This window comes from Microcebus murinus, chromosome X (genome assembly GCF_040939455.1).
Source record: "Microcebus murinus isolate Inina chromosome X, M.murinus_Inina_mat1.0, whole genome shotgun sequence".
Classification (NCBI taxonomy): Eukaryota; Metazoa; Chordata; class Mammalia; order Primates; family Cheirogaleidae; genus Microcebus; species Microcebus murinus.
The window spans coordinates 114463-119386 of NC_134136.1; the positions used below are offsets into that span (position 1 = coordinate 114463).

General features: G+C 39.6%; 1 non-coding gene and 1 pseudogene across 1 annotated transcript; both read right to left on the reverse strand.

Annotated features, from left to right (window-relative positions):
• Nucleotides 1-266: 266 nt before the first annotated feature.
• On the reverse strand, nt 267-725 carry LOC105863182 (AP-1 complex subunit sigma-2 pseudogene; annotated as a pseudogene).
• Nucleotides 726-4206: 3481 nt separating this feature from the next.
• LOC142866000 (U4 spliceosomal RNA) lies at nt 4207-4347 on the reverse strand. Its single transcript, XR_012916073.1, has one exon. It is a non-coding gene; the product is annotated as a U4 spliceosomal RNA (small nuclear RNA).
• Between the last annotated feature and the right edge of the window lie 577 nt (nt 4348-4924).

The window sequence follows — 4924 nt, forward strand, 5'->3', positions numbered from 1 at the left end:
TCATAGGCCATATTTTGTCAGGATGAGATAAAATCAGTTTCGGACAGGAATAAGCTATATCAAGATCACATATAGAATGAAAATAAAATAGAAAAGAATTAGAAATGAGAACAGGGAAAAAAATATAATCATAAAGTTACTGGTTCTGAAATATTCTATTATTATCATACAAGATAATCAGTCACCAAGCTGAGGACATTTTCTTTCATATGCCTATCAGCACTCTATTTCCTCTGTGAAACTCTGCATACTTGATGAGTAGTCACTTAGTACACAGGGACATTAAAATATTCATGACGTGGCTCCTGCAGTAGGTCAGTCTGCTCAATTGCTCTAAGGACATTGTTCTTCGATGTTTACTGAGCTTCCTCTCCCAAAAGATACTCATCTCAAATAAAATATGCCTTCTCAAAATTAAAGATGATATCAAGTTCGCACACACTGCCAAAATACTTGTCAAGTAATTCCACATAACAGTGAATTATTTACAGGATAATTAGTTAATTGTCCTGACCCTCAATAGCACAGCAAATACAGACTACCATATCTTTTGTAAACAATCTCCAGATCTCGCCACTCAAGGAAGCTGCACATTTAGGTTTCCTTGCTAAAACAGTTTGAACAAATTCTCTTGCAATCCTTTTCTTCTCTTTGTCTGATAGTGGGACATACCATTTCTGCAGTCAGAGCTTTCCCTGATGACTAAAAAGCAACATAAACTGCATGGCAGCTACAGGCCACAGGCACGGCTGGGCTTGGCCAACAGCGGTGGCGGCTGAGGTGGCAGTGGCTGAGGGGAAGCCCATGTCACAGTGCTGAGGAACAGAAGCCCTGTTGCTGTGGGGAGGTGACCTGGTTGGCAAGAGCTCACTCTTTCTCCCTTTCCCTTCCCCTACCCCTCCCTTCCCCTTTCTTTTTCTGTCTTTCTGTCTTTCTCTTTCTTTCTGTTTTCTTTCCTCCCTCCCTCCATTCTTCTCTCCATTCTTCTTTTCTTTACCTTTTCTAATTATATGGATATAAGTAAAAAAGGCATGAATATATCATGGAGGGTGTTTTGTTCTGTTTCATTGACATACTTTTTGGATAAAATTATAAAAGAGAATACAAATCAATGAAGAAAATAAATTAACCCACAATTCTTCAGCTGAAAATTTACCTCCCTTAACTCTCAAGTTTCTTTGTGCTTGAGATTGAATAGAATGTGGACATTTGTGTTTGGCTTTTACATGGCATTTCTATTTCCCTTCCAACTTGATGATATCATAGCTGGAAAGACTAACCAACTAGACATTATCTGCTTAGACCCGCCTGTGTTTAGAGATGACCAGCAGATCAGAGACAGGAAATAGGAGGCCTTTCAACTCTTTTTTGTTTCACCTCAGCATCACCTCTGATATCTACCCCTTACTCTTCACCTTGAAAACTGACTTTGAATGGAATTTCATTCTCTCCTTCCTCTACCACAGCCCATGATCTGTCTTCTCCATAGCTCATAGAACAAAGGACCACAGGGAGCACCATAAGAGCTAGTACTTTTTTTTTTGGTTTATTCATTCAAACATATATTTATTATATTTATTTCTTATTATGTACAATGCATTTAATCACAGTGAATATAAAGACTAGGTTTTTATTTATCAAGAAAAAATTGATTATTTAATGAATTACTTAGTTAGATTGCTTATTGATCAATACTTGAATATTCAATTTAGAAATTTGAGTCATTCTTCAAATATATACACTGGAGGCACTGTGAAGAAAACTTAGTTCTTATAAAGATAATTTTTCCATTATCATGTCTTCCAAATAAATGTTTTGATTGTATTAAAATTAATGTTTATGTAGACTATTTCAACAAAATGAATTTACCTCCAATAACTTGAGTGGCAAAAAGTTTAATTAACTCAAAAATATTTCAAATTTGATAAAGACTGAAACGAAGCTATTGACTTCAACTATTAGTGAATTTTGTTTATTGGTAACCTTTGGGAGACCAGTTTCAGTAAAATGCTGATGGAAAAAGACAGATTTCTGAGGATGAAGAGAAATCAGCAACCACTGTATGTAGACTCCCAACTAAGAGCTCTTACTGGAGGTTCCCGGTCTAAGAAAAAAGATGTTAGTTTGACCCACGTGCTTTTTTATAGCTTCTTTTATCTCTTTATTCCTCAGGCTATCGATAATGGGATTGAAGAAGGGGGACAAAACTGCGAAGCCCAGAGCACCGGCTGTGTCCCAGAACACGGAGTCGGTGGCAGAGGAAGCAGGTACATGAGAGCCACATTACCAAACAAGAGCAAAGGAACAAGGCCGGGCGTGGTGGCTCACGCCTGTAATCCTAGCTCTCTGGGAGGCCGAGGCGGGCGGATTGCTCAAGGTCAGGAGTTCAAAACCAGCCTGAGCAAGAGCAAGACCCCGTCTCTACTATAAATAGAAAGAAACTAATTGGCCAACTGATATATATATAAAAAAAAAAAAAAATTAGCCGGGCATGGTGGCGCATGCCTGTAGTCCCAGCTACTCGGGAGGCTGAGACAGAAGGATTGCTCGAGCCCAGGAGTTTGAGGTTGCTGTGAGCTAGGCTGATGCCACGGCACTCACTCTAGCCTGGGCAACAAAGCGAGACTCTGTCTCAAAAAAAAAAAAAAAAAAAAGAGCAAAGGAACAGTGAGGTGGGAGATGCATGTTGAAAATGCTCTGCGGCGGCCTTTGACTGAACGCACGTGCAGAATCACAGCCACGACACCAGTGCAGGACGTGACAGTGAGCATCGCAGCTGTGACACTCTCCACTGCACAGACAACGCCAACAGTCTGAATCATGACCATGGCGTGTGTGTCTGCGCAAGCCAGGTGCAGCACTGACAAGAAGTGCAGAAGATGTGCTTAAGGTGGTTTGAGCCACAACATGGCAATGTAGAGATCCAGGAAATCTCAGGGAGGGGTGTGATAAAGCCACAAACACAGCAACTTAAAGTCAGCTGGGCACACAGCTTGGGGGTCATGAGAGTTGGATACTGAAGAGGGCTGCAGATGGCCAGGTAGCGATCACAGGCCATAGCTGTCAAGAAATACATCTCACTGATGCCAGTGGGATGGAAGAAATACATCTGCAGAAACAACCATGTAAGGAAATGCTCTTCCTTTCACTAAGCAGGCCTGACAGCATCTTCAAGATGGTTGCTGTGGTAAATCAGATCTCCAGAAAAGAAAGCACACTAATAGAGAAGGACATAGGAGTGTGGAGGTGAGTATTCAACTGGACCACTGTGACGATGACCAGGTTTTCAACAACAACAATGAAAGCATAGATGAAGAGCAGTGGAACAAAGCAGATGACAGACTCTCCCTAGGAATAAGGGAAAGAATAGAAGATAAACTCCTGTAAGGTGGTCACAATTGGGGGTCTCCACCTCCAAGTTGGAAGTGAGAGTTTCAACTCCCAGTGCACTCATGCCTTCTAGGAGGTTCTGCTATTGATCAGAAGTCTGCCTCTGGACAGATCCCTGTATTGAGGTACAGAGGAAGACAAAGGAAGAAGGGACTGGTCCATATCCCATAGCTGCTTACAACTAAAGTTGTAGTATAGAACAAGTCCAGTCCGAAAGCACAGCCAGTATTTTGAACCAGCGATTCTCAAATTTTAGTATGTGTCAGAACCACTTGTTATTAAAACACTGATTGACGGTGCCCATACTGAGAGTTTCTAATCTAGCAGGTCTTAAGTAGGGCCCCAGAATTTGCATTTCTAACAAACTTCCAGGCAGTGTTGGTCCTACTGGTCAGGGGACTATGATTTGAAACCACTTTGTTCAGATAAACAGAATTTGACAGGGCATTGAAATTTAACAATTAAAGTGATTTTCTTTCCTGTATTCAGATCTTATGGATTCCCTAACAATCTCCCCAAAGCTGTTGCAAAATTCTTTCCTCAAGCTTCCAGTTCATCTGATTCTTCACATGTGACTGAACTGAATATTTTAACAATAAAGGCAAAGGAATCACTGGTGATTTCTGTCCATCTTCCCTTTTCTTCCTCTAAATAACTCACCTTCTCTTTACATATATATTCTTAAGAATAATTCAGAGAATATTTAGAGGAGAAAAACTATAGAAATGTTTGTATTTTATTTTCTTTTAAAGGATGATCCATTCTATCTCTTTCCATCCTTTCTGTTCTGCATTTTCTTTTTTTTTTTTTTTCCAGTCTCCATAGAGACTGTCAAAAATTGCCAATGCCAACTATATTTTAAGTCATCATGGCGGGGTACTGGGAAAAGTTTTCAATTAGCAATAATCGCGCCTTGGATAAACCTCATTGGCTACGATACTGCCACTGCGCAAAGCTTGTTCTGCATTTTCTACATAAGGGGATCTCAAGGGTTTTATATCACAAGCTTTTAGTCAAATGAAATAACCCATGGAAACTGAAAATATTTATTGCAAGGATTTAATCCCTCCAATCTCTATGAAAAGGAAATCATAATTAACTGATTTTACAGATAAAAATTACTGAAGCTCAGAGAGTTTCTAATTTGACCAAGATTTCTGAGCTAGGAAGAGATGAGATCCAGGAAATGAATCTAGTCTCTATAATTTCAGAGTCTTGTCTAGAACAAATCCCTATGCCTGCTAGCCTTAGGAGTAACCAGAAACATAAAATTTCTAGATCCAAGAGTTTGGATTTGTGTGTTGACACAAAGCACGTATGCCTAACAGTATGGAAATGCTAAGTGAATAGCTCAATAAATTTTCTAAAGCAAACACACCCAGTGACCACAATCCATAAGAACTAGTAAATTACCAGTCTTCCAGGAGCCTCCTTTAGGTTTCCAGCCCACATCACAGCTCTTTCTTCTCCAAAGGTAAAAAAAATTCTAACTTTTGAATCATTTTTTATTTAAATTGAGTTATATAGAATTTAC